This window comes from Lygodium microphyllum, chromosome 29, assembly GCF_053477565.2.
Source record: "Lygodium microphyllum isolate KBCC chromosome 29, Lygodium_microphyllum_v1.1.10, whole genome shotgun sequence".
Taxonomy (NCBI): domain Eukaryota; kingdom Viridiplantae; phylum Streptophyta; class Polypodiopsida; order Schizaeales; family Lygodiaceae; genus Lygodium; species Lygodium microphyllum.
In genome coordinates this window covers 84,220,055-84,235,194 of record NC_141163.1, presented here as the reverse complement: position 1 = coordinate 84,235,194, position 15,140 = coordinate 84,220,055, and positions in this window count along the sequence as shown.

Below are 15,140 nucleotides of genomic sequence, written 5' to 3'. Positions count from 1 at the left end.
ATCGCAATGACCGCTCTCGTAGTTGTCTTTTGCTCCATCAATGCGAAGGCCAGGCCACCTAGGCTAACGTTCATGTCACGCCTACGTAGTTTTACGGCTCATACCTTCACCTTACATCACTCTCCACATCTCAACCCTTGTTTCTTGGGATACCTCGAATTGACTTCCTTACAAGGTCCATCCCAATGATTCAAGGCTTCTTCCTATTGTGATTTCCTAAGGGGTTTCCCAAATCATCCCATTGAATGTAAACAACAACAATAAACAAATAGATCCCCCCGACCCGCCCTTCCCCAAGAGAACAAAATTCCTACTAATAGTCGCCTTTGAATTAATGCGCGAGATGTTACAAGCGGTTGGTGTGACCATGGTAGTAGGTGATGACCATTAAGGATCCATCGTGCTCACATATCACTCACGATAGGGCGACAAACCAAGGGAGAGGCAAGAAACCATCAATGTAGCCCCTACCACCTAGGGAGCCAATCATGTTCCTAAAACTTTCAAACACAGCGGTAGCAAGAGCTCTTGAAGATGATTGAATACTTCAAGCAATTCTGGCCTTATAAACAAAATGTGCAGTGCATAGATTGCGGCGATGTCGTGAAGATTTTCGTCTAGTGTGGAAACTCTCCAACCATGTGACGTTTTGAGGTATTATAGGTCCGCCGGGACAAATAGGCAAGATTATCAAGTTTGTGAGCTACTTCTTCTTGGTGTAGATACACTATTAAGTGCTTAGAGCAATAATGCACTAGCACTTGCTTGGCTTAATAACCGTGCTTTGCATGAAAGCAAACTTCTTGGAGGTTAATATAAATAATGAAGATAGATAGTTATATTTAAGCTATGCTAAGGCTATTGCAACCTTTAGGAGGCTATTTTTGGGAATGTAAAGAGGACGTACCCATGTAGGAGAAAAGAAAGGGGAAAGCTAAGGCTACTATGGCATGTGGAAAAAGTGCTAGAGGAAGAGAAGGTTGTTACTAGCCTTTGAGAGAGAGGGGGGGAAAATAACTCATAGGGATTATGGAAGCTTCCATGGAGTCAAAGCTCCAAGTCTCCACAAGCATCGGGCTGATCAAACATGTTTGGCTACCTGATGAGGGCACGACACAACATGCTGAAGCAAGATTTGGAGGGTCATATGTGAAAGTCATCTATGAAAATAAGCATGTTAAAGGATGAACAACCTTGGCTTTTTGGGAAGGATGTGCATGAGATGGCAAGACAAAGACCTTGGTACCTCGGCTATTTGCAGGATTGAAGGTGTTGTTGATGGTGGCATTATCTGATTGCGGACTACGACTGTAGCCCACAAGTGTGACATTCATGAAGCATTCACTGTTGTAGTAAACTGATCTAACAATGCATGTACTAGGCACATTTCTCCTTCCACATAAACATGCCAAATCACTGCTAAATATACTGATCTAGATAGAGGCTCAAATCCTTATGTCCAAGTGCTTTAGCATGTAGCTATTGCTCAAGTAAATAAGTGATTAATCATGGAAAATAATGTCAACAGCTCCACTTTCTCGAAATAGGAGGCATACGTATGTGGATTTTAGAGTAAGCGACTCTTATTTAATTTTTATGATGAATCTCAGTGCATATGATGGAAAGATGATCGAAAATTATTGAAATATGTTTGTTGATGTCTGAAAATTTTAAAAATTCATTCATTTTTCTATAGCATATTAAAAATGATAAAATTGTAAAATTTAAAATACGATATTTAATAGAAAATAGTGTCTCAATTTCAAATAAGTGATAAATATTTGACTATGTGGCTAAATCTTAATCCATATTTGAAAGTGAAATTTGGGAAGGTAGCTCATATATATAGCATTTAGGATAGACTTCACCTTTAAGTAAGACAACAAGATTTGACCATATGGTCAAATAATAAAGGTGTTGGGGGTTCCCAAAAAGTGCATGGAAATTTTGAAATTTATTAATATAGTATTTATTAGTATGGTATGAAAATGAGTATGCTATTGGATCACACTTCACATAAGTCTTACAAATCAAAAGACTCAAAAAATTGAATAATTTATGTTAGAATAAATGGAAAATTTCATGAAAAATAGTCAAATGAAGGGAAAATTTTAAGAAAAAATAGTTTTTGTGCATTCAAAATTACCAAAAAAAAAATTAGAAGAATATTTGTGATGGTATAATGACGATGAAGCATGAAGGTTTGACTCAATTTTTTCTTATTTATATGTTAAAGTGCATGTTCAGGACTTGTTTCTATGATAAATTATTACGAAATTGGTGCGCAGATTGGTCGCAGATAGCTCACGTAGTGAATCCCTGAAGGTCCCCAAGAACAATGAACTCTACCTTTTTGCACAAAAAACAATGTAAAAGCATGCATGACAAGAGGCAAGAGACAAATTGGGTTCAATCTCCCCCATGCCTTGTGTGAGCGCTTCACAAAGCATGTATTTAATGTATATTTCCAATCTTCATGCTCAATAATAGCCCAATTTACAAAAATATGACAAGCTTTTAGCTTTTGAGTTTGCTTTCTACAAAAATAGGAAAATAAAGCTAATGGACGGTGCCCATAGAGTCTGGCACGCCCAATCTCAATGTCCAAATAGAAATAACATAACCGAGCGCATAGGCACATACAAAATAATAATCAATTATCGATGTCTTAATAGACATAACAAAATATAGGCGTGGCGCCTATCAAAATATAGTCCAAAGGTCGAATACCCACTAGACTCCAATGCTTTCCTCCGCCACTGCTGCTATCTCTACACATCAACTGAAGCATTCACAATCGTTAGTAAAATAATACAATTAAACCGACAAAAGTGAATGCCTAGCAGTCTTCAGCTACATAAATAAATCAACTGGTTAGAAATAAATCCTAACCTTAATTTATTACGAGTGCACACTCTAAACTCATAAACGTTTATTAATTTAATATGCATTTTGCGGAATCACCCGCTATGGAATCACCCATGTACACACTAAATTAATGAAACGCCCGAAAAGGACAGGCGTCCCCATCAACTTCTCGCACAAAGAATCCTCTTTGTGTATGAGCCCCGGTCATCTAAGTTTACGGAATCCACCGTAAAACCTCACGGAATCCACCGTGGCACGGAATCCACCGTGGAATATGCCTCCTAGCATCATACCCCTGGGGTAAGTATTTCAGTCTCTTCTTCTAATAAAGGTGGGTTTTCATAAACAAGGTGGATAGGTAATTAGCCTCTAAATGGTCTCAATAAACTAATGTGAAATGTATTATGAATTTTCCAATGAGATGGCAATTCTAACTTGAAGGCATTGTCATTAATGTTATGAATGATTCTAAATAGTCCATAGAATCTAGGAGCTAATTTTACAACTGGGTGTCTATCTACACTTTGTAGTCTACGCTTTTCTATTCTAAGCCAAACATAATCATCAACTTTGAAATTCATGGCTTGTCTTTTCTTGTTGGCTTGTTTGGTATATGATTGTTGGGCTTTAGCAATCATATCCTTAACCTCATCAAAAATACTGTTATGCATAGTAGCAATATCATCAGCACTCTGAATTCTATTAGACAAAAATGCAACAGGTGTAGATAATCTATATCCATAAATGACTTCAAAAGGTGCTTTCTTTGTAGATGTGTGCGGTGTATTGTTGTATGCAAACTGTAATAAATGTAAATGAGTATCCCATGTCTGAGGTTTAGAGATAGTGTATGCACGTAAAAGATCTAGAATGGTGCTATTTGTGGCTTCTGTTTGTCCATTTGTTTCTCGATGAAATGCAGATGAGAAATCAATCTTTATGCCTAGATTTGCAAACAGTGTAATCCAAAAATTATTACAAAATCTAGAATCACGATCTGAAATAATCACTTTTGGCAATCCATGGTTAGTAAAAACAGTTTTCAAAAATAACTGTGCTGCTTGTGATGTTGTTAAAGTTTTCTTACATGCAATGAAATATGCTTGCTTATTAAATCTATCTACAATTGTCCAAATCATGTCATGGTTAGATTTAGTATTTGGTAAACCAATAATGAAATCCATAGAAATATGTTCCCAAGGTTTAGATGGAATAGACAAAGGCATTAATAATCCATACTGTTTACCATGATGTCTCTTTATTCTTTGACAAATCAAACATTCAGAAACGAAATTAGATACATCTGCATTCATATGCGGCCAATAAAAATCTTCAGTTAACATACGTAATGTAGAAATGATACCTCTATGACCTTGATATGGGGGACAATGAATTTCATTCAAAACAAAAGATCGGAATGGAATAGTAACACACAGTCTCTTTTCAAAGAACATAAATCCATCATTATATGATAATGAATCAACATGAATGAAATTATTTTGAACTAATTTTTGCCAATCAGAATGAAAAGTAATATCCTGGTGATATGTGTCTTTCATAGCAATCAAAGAATCAAAAGATATGATAGAAATATTATGAATTGCAAGTCTTCTACTCATTGCATCAGCAACTACATTTTCTTTTCCAGGTTGGTATTGAATGATAGGATGAAAACTTTGAATGAAGGAAGCCCATTTGATATGACGGTCAGAAATTTGGGGTTGGCTAAGTAGATGTCTAATGCTTTGCTGGTCGGTCTTTATCATGAATTTTGAACCCATTAAATAATGCTTCCATTGTTTTAATGCTTGTACAACTGCTAATAGTTCTTTTTCATAAGTGGAATATTTGAGCTCAGAGGGTTTCAGCTTAGAACTAGAATATGCTATTGGATGGTTGTCTTGCATTAATACGGCTCCTATTCCTGATCCGCTAGCATCTGTCACAACTAGAAAGAATGGTCGGTTAAAGTCAGGCAATTGTAGAACAAGGGCATTAGTTAATGCACGTTTAAGTAAGTCAAAGGATTTCTGCTGAGTTTCAGTCCATTGATAAACAATTCCTTTCTTAATAAGTTTGGTTAATGGTAAAGCAAGTAATGAGAAATTACATACAAACTTCCTATAGAAACTAGCAAGACCAAGGAATGAGCGTAATTCATGTACATTTTTAGGAACAGGCCAATGCAATATTGCATCAATTTTCTTAGGATCAACTTTAATTCCTTCTTTTGATACAATATGACCTAAATATTCTATTTCTGTCTTAAAGAATTCACTCTTTTCAGGATTTGCAAACAATTGATTTTCTTTTAGTAATTGAAAAACTAATGATAAATGCTCATAATGCTCTTTTTCACTTTGACTGAACACCAAAATATCATCAAAGAAAACAATCACACAATATTGATATTTCAGAAAAATACGGTTCATCATTCTACTGAAAGTAGCAGGTGCATTAGTTAATCCGAATGGCATGACTAAGAATTCGTAATGGCCAAATTGTGTCCTGAATGCAGTCTTAAATATGTCAGATCTATCTAGCCTCACCTGATGATATCCAGACTTAAGGTCAATTTTACTAAATATAGAAGATCCTTGCAGTTTGTCCATAAGGTCATCAACTCTAGGTATAGGATACCTATTCTTTACAGTGATCTTATTTAATGCTCGGTAGTCAATACACATACGATAAGTATTATTCTTTTTCTTGACTAGGAGTACAGGTGCACCGAATGGGGAACTGCTAGGTCGAATTAAGCCTCTATTTAGTAATTCTTCAACTTGACTCTGGATTTCTTTTTGCTCTATTTGATTATGCCTATATGGTGCTTTGCAAGGTGGTTGTGTGCCAGGAATTAAATCAATCTTATGGTCTTCTGGACGTGAAGGTGGTAAACCTGGTGGTAGGTCTTCTGCAAAACAATCCTTAAAATATGCAAGAAATTCCTTATGCCTAGGGTGCATATGATTTTCCTTTGCGTGCAATTCATTCACCCAAATGAGATATGGTTTAGTATTCTTGCGTAGTGCACGTTTTGCTTGAGTATGCGAAAGCAGTGGAAAAATATGAGATGCATGCATACCATATAATATAATAGATTTTCCTTGAAAATTAATATTCATTGTGTGTGTGGAATAATCTATATTTGGATTATGCTGGTGTCTCCACGGCATTCCTAGAATAATGTCGCTTGACTGTAATGGAACAACTAAGAAATTTCTTCTTTCAATATATGAACCAATTTGAGTTTCTAAATCTTGTACTTCTTGTGTGCCATTGTACCTAGTGCCTAAAAATGCAGCTTTTATGCGATAATGCGTAGGTACAGTATGCAATTTCAATTCCTTTACCAATTTTGCTGAAATAAAGTCATGGGTACTACCATCATCATGCAAGATAGTTCTTTCTTTTCCATGCACCATACATTTCATAGTCAACAATGAATGTGGAGTAGGCATACCTGGTATAGTGTCGGAAGTAGTAGTAGGATCATCCTCATCTTCAGTGAAATCTGGCATATCCTCATGCTCGTCTTCGTCCATAGCTCCAAGGTAGTTGATATGTGTTGGTGGCTTCTTTGAATGACAATTTGCTGCGAGATGCCCTGGCTGGTGACACTTGTAGCATACTATTGGCTTGGCTTTGGTTATATTATTTGCAATGGCTGGAAGTCTGGGTACATTTGGATTTGCTTGTGGAATAGGTTTAGGATTTGGATTGACAGTGGATGGTAATGCAGGTGGTTTAGGCCAATTCTTGCGGAAAGATGGTGATAAGAAACGACCTGGATTAAACCTTCTAAAATTGGAATTGAATTGTTTAGATCCATAATTACCGTTGGCTTGGAATTGCTGTGGTTGTCTGTCTCTTCCGCGTAACTTATCTTCAGTGTCGTGAGCTAGTGAGATGGCGTCTTCAAGGGTAGCAGGCTTGAACATGTTCACTTCAGCGTAGTAATGTCCAAGAAGTCCAGACATATACTTCCGCTTATGTGTCGTCTCTGGTACGTCTTCAAGCATGCGTAGCTGTAGGAGTGCATTCCAAAAACGCTCTGTATATTGTGGAATAGGCTCACGATCTCGCTGTTGAAGTAAATCCCATTGCTTGATAGCCTTCTCATGAAATTGCGGTGGAAGGAAATTCTGCATGAACTTCTTCTTGAAATCTTCCCATGTAGCAGGATATTCTATGCTCTTGCGGACTACAGTCCACCAAAGTGATGCTCTGTCTATCAGATGATTAGTAACACACTTGATTTTATCTTTTTCGGGATAAGTTTCCTCATGGAAATAGTCATCAAACTGGCTAATGAATGATAAAACAGTATTTCCTTCTCTTATGCCATTGAAAGTGCGAAACTTGAAACTTCGTTTACTTATCTTGGATTCCTTGCGAATGGTTTGTGCTTCAAGAGTGGCGTCGATGGTACGGCGAATCAAATCTTCAGCTTGAGGTTCTTCTTTATCAGTGGACGCTCTTTGTAGTTTTGTCAATTGTGCTTGCAATGCTTGCCTAGCCCTTCGCTCTTCTTCCAATTGTAGCATGGTTAGATCCAGTTTTTGTTCCATGGTAGGCTCAGGTAGGTCGTCTTCAGTCATAGGATCATCCATATGTGGGGTAGTCATCCTGTAAAACTCAACAAACCTTTCTCTCTCAAAATCAGGTTAGCGGCATGAGCGTAGCTCAAATTTGGGGTTACAAGGCTATGTATTTTTGGGTATTTCTTCTTCAATTTTCAGAAATTCTGTAATATTTCTGTCTCCGTTTGCTGAAAGTACTTCAACGAACTTGTAGATAGGTAGAACAGCTTGCTGCGAACAACTTTCCAGTTCAGAGTTTTTGCATACGAACAAGTCTTCTATGAGCTTTAAGCACTAGTCAGTTCTGATTTAGTCTGACTTGCAAAGTTGCAGACTTAGCAGACTTGCAGAGTTGTTGACTTGCTGAACTTAGGCCGACTTGCAGAACTTGCAGAACTTGATTTCAATTGACTTGCTGAACTTGACTTCAGAAGTGCGAGACCTGGAGTTGCTGAACTTGATTATCCTGTGTGACTTGCAGAAGCTTAGAGTCTTAATATTATGGGACTTATGGCTTACCAAGCCAAATTTGATTTTCGTGTATCCGAGTATGTTGGCGACGGATTCAATCGTGGCGAGTTTATACTGACGCTGCCGAAACGATTTTTCGTGGGTTAAGGTTTATTAAAGCTTAACTAAGCTTTAAGACTTTTGATTTTTTTAAAGCTTTTAAGCTTGTAATTGAAACTTAGCTCTGGTTTTTGACGACTTGATGAAGGAGATGGATGTGTGGTCCTCCGCCTACACAGCCTAGTCCTTCGCGATTTGACAGTGGAAACAGGGGTTCTTGATCGCCAGAAGTCTGCCTGTATCGACGGTTCGCGATGAGATTGACTGTAGAGCCCGTTTGTTCCTGGAGCTCCGCCTTCGTCCAAGATTGGTAGCAATTGGAAGCTCTTGATCTCTGCTCCGCTCTGATACCACTGGTGCGCAGATCGGTCGCAGATAGCTCACGTAGTGAATCCCTGAAGGTCCCCAAGAACAATGAACTCTACCTTTTTGCACAAAAAACAATGTAAAAGCATGCATGACAAGAGGCAAGAGACAAATTGGATTCAATCTCCCCCATGCCTTGTGTGAGCGCTTCACAAAGCATGTATTTAATGTATATTTCCAATCTTCATGCTCAATAATAGCCCAATTTACAAAAATATGACAAGCTTTTAGCTTTTGAGTTTGCTTTCTACAAAAATAGGAAAATAAAGCTAATGGACGGTGCCCATAGAGTCTGGCACGCCCAATCTCAATGTCCAAATAGAAATAACATAACCGAGCGCATAGGCACATACAAAATAATAATCAATTATCGATGTCTTAATAGACATAACAAAATATAGGCGTGGCGCCTATCAAAATATAGTCCAAAGGTCGAATACCCGCTAGACTCCAATGCTTTCCTCCGCCACTGGTGCTATCTCTACACATCAACTGAAGCATTCACAATCGTTAGTAAAATAATACAATTAAACCGACAAAAGTGAATACCTAGCAGTCTTCAGCTACATAAATAAATCAACTGGTTAGAAATAAATCCTAACCTTAATTTATTACGAGTGCGCACTCTAAACTCATAAACGTTTATTAATTTAATATGCATTTTGCGGAATCACCCGCTATGGAATCACCCATGTACACACTAAATTAATGAAACGCCCGAAAAGGACAGGCGTCCCCATCAACTTCTCGCACAAAGAATCCTCTTTGTGTATGAGCCCCGGTCATCTAAGTTTACGGAATCCACCGTAAAACCTCACGGAATCCATCGTGGCACGGAATCCACCGTGGAATATGCCTCCTGGCATCAGAAATCTCCCTACATTTGTGTAAGCAAGAAAAATGGAAAAACGATAAGGGGTATGGCACTGAAATGAAAAGATATTTAATTAAATTACTAATTTCTTTTCATACCTTACCATATAAAGTATGGTTTACATAAGTTTTAAGGGGTTAAACAGCACGAGTTAGCCTGGTGGCGTTCCCTAGCACTCGGGGGGTTCACTATATATATATTCTCCATATAACGTTCGTCCATGGCCTATTTATAAATATCCTAATCTGTGAGTTTTTCTTCAATAAAACACAACCCTTTTCTATTCAATCTTATAAGTAACCCCCTTCTGTATGTAAAAAATGTATAAAAATGGTGTTTAAAAACCCCTTATTTTGAACTCACGTTATATATACATATATTCATGAGTGACCCCCCCCCCCCCCCCCCCCCCGAGCCTAGCAACAATACAATATAATGCTAGTAGAAAGAAATCATTAAAATATTATTTTTGCACTTCACATTGGTTGGGTTTTTAGTTAAGTTATTTAAGAATAGAGTGCCATACACTTCGTATATGCAATCTAAATATGGTATCAAAAGCTAAATTTCTAGATGCATTGCAAGTCTAGGTGACAACCAACGTTGAGAGTGTAGATTTCCCTTTGCTGTAGGATAGTACAATGTTTAGGAAAATGGATTAAGTGAGGAATATATACAATCTTCTGGATTATTATATCTAAATTATGAGAGGATTCTATTATGTTTGTGTTTTTATGTTAAGATGATGCTTCCTAGGGCCAATCCCTAGGGTGTAGGGGAGCCATAGGAGCCACAACACTATGCTTGGGAGGGGGGGAGCTCTTTGTATATGTGAGTCAAGGTATTGATCACCTGTATATTTGGATATTCCTTTTTTTGGAGTTGGGGAGGAGAAAAATCATTAGACTGCAAATCAATACAAATGTCTGATTTATTTAGAGTAGTGTATAACATTGAGATGCTCCTAGCCCCCACAAGGCAACTATGAGGGTGGTTTGGTGAGTATAGGAGGCCCTGTGCTAGAGCCATAGAGCCATTGTAGGGCCCATTTTAGGTCCCAAAAACATGACTTATGATGAAGAGGATAGCACAATTCTTATACACTACTGACTTGTATCAATCATAATGTTAGGGCAAGGAAAAGGATGAGCACCAACCTAATATAAAGATCCCATCAAGTGTGCTAGAACTATTATAGGTAGCCAGGACATGTTTCCTCAAGATGCCCTTAGAAAATCAAACATCGTAAGGATAGTCAATCAAACTAGTGATGCCTTGAATATGGGATAATCCATATGTATCATGATTGTCCTTATAGGAAGACCAACATAAATAGGCTATTGTCCCATCTATACCCCTCACACTCTTCAAGGTAGAAATGATTCATTATAAGGATATGATACCAATACATGTTAATGCCTTCACAAGGGCTCAAATAGCAAGAAAGCTAGAGTTAGCATTCTAGGATCATTGATTGCCAATGGATCCATAATTGGGAAGAAGAATGCTAAGAAGAGGAGAAAAGAGTGGCTAAAAAACTCATGTTGCAAAACTAAGGGATTACCACAAAACCAAGAAACAAAATCATGTCCAATGCTAAGAGTGCTACCACTACCCCTCGCACCAAAAAGATGGAAGCCTCTAAAACAAAGGAATATCCCAATGTAGAGTGATAGCTAGAAATAATTGGCAAGGTTAAAAAGTGGGTACAAGATTCTTAAGAAACTAAGAAAGTGCCAAATTTTGCATTCAATATGAGTCATAAGGCTGTCAAACATCGCGCCTCATAATGGGACCAAGTGAATCAAAGGACGTAAAACAAAGAATTTAGCCTTTGATTCACTTGGAATTAGAAGGGACCAAAGCCTCATAATCCCTAAACACATTTGCAACCAACCAAGTCATTGGCCTCACTATAAGGACATGGCGATCAACTTTGTCGCCTCATTTGTTGCGACTAGTGTGACAATACTACTTGGTTTATTAATATGTAGTGCCCCTAACCTCTAAAAAGAATTTATACATTGAATAAAGGGTGTGGGATGGAACCACATGAACCACCATTCCGTGTGATTTGCAGAAATAATACAAGTGTGGGAGCAATTGATCCTTCTCTAAGAGCCCTTGGAGTCAACACCTTTTGGGAAGGCACCAAACATCATGCCATCCTTCCCGTGGAGATTCTAGGTGACTTGCCAAGAAGAGAAATCATAGACATAGGTACTGGAGTGAGCATAGTCAATCAATTAATGTTAGAGACATGGTGAAATCCTCCCAGCCTACATTTTAATCTAACAATGGATAATGGCTATAAAGTTCAACTATGAAGAGTGTTTAAGGATTTCCTTCTCAAAATTGTGGGGATCAACTTGACAATAAACTCCTTGTGATGAAGGAAATGAATTATAATTTACTTTTAGGCTACCTTGGATATGGAACGCCTGACTCATTGAGAACTAGGGGTAATAGATTGGTCTTCTTAAGGAATTCATAGGATGCAATAAGGGTTGAGATGGAAAGCTGGAAGGCCACACTGATTGATCTTGATATGCTATATCTAACATGCTTAAATATAGGAGACACAAATTATATAGCCACGTCAAAGCTCCTCAATAAATATATCCCCTATCCAAATGATGAATAAGACTAGATGTGTATTCTAGCCATTCTTGGCATACCATTTATGGAAAAAGAGGAGTACAAAAAAGAAAACTCAGCCAAGCTAGCAAAAGTGAGCTCACTACACACATGGCCTAGCCTAGCACCTCTAGCTTTGATATATATGCACTTATGATGAATCGTGGACCTTCCTTTGGTAGTGGAGATGGTGTCTAAAGAATAACCTTGTGGCCAACCTATTCATATTCAAAGATGTGCTTCAACAACACAAGTGGGAATGGACAAGGTTGCACTAGGTTTTATTTGATTATCATGTTGATTTAGTAGCATCATTTAAGAAGTATGACAAGCTAGGAGAAGAGGATGTGAGTGAGTCTAAAGAAAGTTTGAATGACGAGGGAAGCAAGCACGAGTCCAAAGAATATGATTTAGATGGAAAAGCCACAGAGCAAATCATGGCAGATTCTAAATTGAAGAAGGTGTTTTGAGTGCTTCTAGATGTAGGAATTGTTAGAGTGAAGCTTGAACTAGAATGGTTTGAATATTTGGAGGTGCTCAATCATGAATGATTAGGATTTTAGCCATCAGACCTCATCCTGGGTCTTAGCATATTTGAGAATGCAAGTTCACATGAAGTACTAGACAAGACAAGCTCGAAGTCAGATGAAATCACAGATTCTAACCCAAAGATTTCACAATTGACCCCATCCAAACAATCTAGCATGAAATTACCAATACATTTGAGGTGGAGAAAGCTAAAAAAAGTGACTTTGACAATGATAATTAGCAAAAGCTGCAAGATCTTTGGAAAATGTTCACTTTCTTCAAAAAGGGGGACCATGTGGTTATTCTATTGAGAGAATGAAAGTGAATCTCACAGAGAAAGGAGAACCTCCTGAACATGCACATATTGCTGACTACATTGTGGAGGAAGAGGAGAGACACAACTCATCGCACTTCTTAAGTGTTAAGAAGTGAACTAGAGAGAGAGAGAAAGAGGAGAGAGAAGATTGCATAAGTGAGAGGAGTGTAGAAGAGAGAGAAGAGAGTGATAAGGAGAGAGAAAGACTAGAATGGGAGAGAGAAAGACAAAAAGAGGTAAGAAGCCATTGAAGCTGAGAGCAAGGTATGAGGAGAGAGACACTAATGTATTAATGTTTCAAAAGATGAGAAAAATTACATGTCCCTTTGTTTTCTACCTATGTCAGTGTAACATGGTATTCCTATTATTTTCACACTAAACCACTATTCTTCCTAGCTTCTTACAATCCATCTCGTCCCCCAAAGTTTTTTGCCTCAAAAACAAACTTACAAAGATTGGTAATGGATGGATGGAATAGAGAACTACTCTGTTTTCAGCTTTACAAATGGGTAAATGAATGAAAGATTAAAGACATATAGACTAAAATTAAGGAATGGAAGCAAGCCTCTTATATACATAATCAAGAGTGCTTCAAAAGTGCTTGGAGCCTTAAAGTCTTCAAATGATGGACTCAAAGTGAAATAGATAGCTTGCGGTAAGAATAGACCCTTCTAAGCCAAATCTGCCATAACTTCTAATAGAAGTATCCAAACGAAGCATGCCACATGTAAAAACATAGTTCTTGAAGAGTACTTTGACCCTATGTAGGTGGCATAATTCTAAAAACTAGGTAGAATAAAATCTATTCCAAAACAATTTGCTATGTTAGGTCCATGTCTACATCATAACTGGCTCCATAGTCGGTAAGATTCGGCCCCACCAAATGCCTCCAAGAAGCTTCCTCAGGCAATAAATCTCTCCATTTGATCAAATATTCAATGATGGAGCAAGATAAAATATTATTCTCATGCTTACATATAACAACCTCTAGGATGTACTAAATAAGACCTTCATCAATAGGTGGTAGCTCAATTATATCAATAGGATCACCATAGAAAGGCTTGAGCTGACTAACATAGAATACATTATGAATCTTAGTGGAAGGGGGTAGCTCCAATCTATATACCAAGTCTCCAATGCGCTTTAGGATCCTGTAGGGTCCATAAAATCTATAGCAAGCTTGTTACTGGATCCATATTTCAAAGTAGAATATCGAGACTTGGCCACCTTCAACAAAACTAACTCTCCTTCTTGGAATTCTAAAGGTCACCTCTTCTCATCTACATACATCTTCATTTATTCTTGGGCTTTCCTAAGATTCATCTTACATTGTTGTGAAGAAGGGTTTGCATTCTTTCCAATTCTTCTTTCCCATGAGGATTGATTCTTTCATTGAACATGACGGTGGGTAAGAGTACCTTATAATCATACATAGCCTCAAAGGGTGAAACTCCAATGCTAGCATGAGTGGAGTTATGTAGGCAAACTCAGTAAAGTGTAACAAAAATAGCAAAGATAAGTCTCCAACCACTTGTTTATCCTTTTTCTGTCCATCAGTTTATGGATGATAGACCATAGAGGAGCCAATTTAGTGCCCATGTATGTGAATACTACCTGCCAAAAGTTACTCATGAACTTTGAATCTCTGGCATGAACAATTACATGTGGTAATCCATGTAATTTAAAAACATGCTTCATAAACTTATTGGCCACTTGAGATGTAGTAAACTGAGTCTTGGTTGGAATGAAATGGGCTACTTTGGTGAGTCTATCCACCACCACATATATACTATTCTATCCATTTTTGGTAGTAGGCAAGTCAGTAATAAAATCCATAGTAATGTGCATCCATTTGCATGTGGGAATGGGTAAGACTGCAACAAACCACCTAGCTTATGGATGTTGTCCTTATTGTGCTGACAAGGTATGCACTTCATGACAAAATATTTGACATCTTTCCACAGTCCTTTGCATGTGGGAATGGGTAAGACTGCAACAAACCACCTAGCTTATGGATGTTGTCCTTATTGTGCTGACAAGGTATGCACTTCATAACAAATCTTTGACATATTTCCACAGTCCTTTCCAATAAAAGCTTTTACTAATCCTATCATAGGTTTTGAAAACTCCAAGAAGGTGTCCAACTAAAGGTATAGAATGCAACTTCTCCATAATTTTCCATGTAAAAGAAGCAGAGGGAATGACAATCTTACCATTTAACAAGATTAGGCCATTTTGAAGTTGATAATGTGAGTTATCTTTCATGAGACATTGCTATAATTTCTAAAAAATATGGCTAAGCTCTTCATCCAAAAGATAGGCTTCTTATAATTCTTCAATCTAGTCACTATGTAGCTCAATCATAGCTAAAACTTTACAGGCCCACATACGAGAAAGA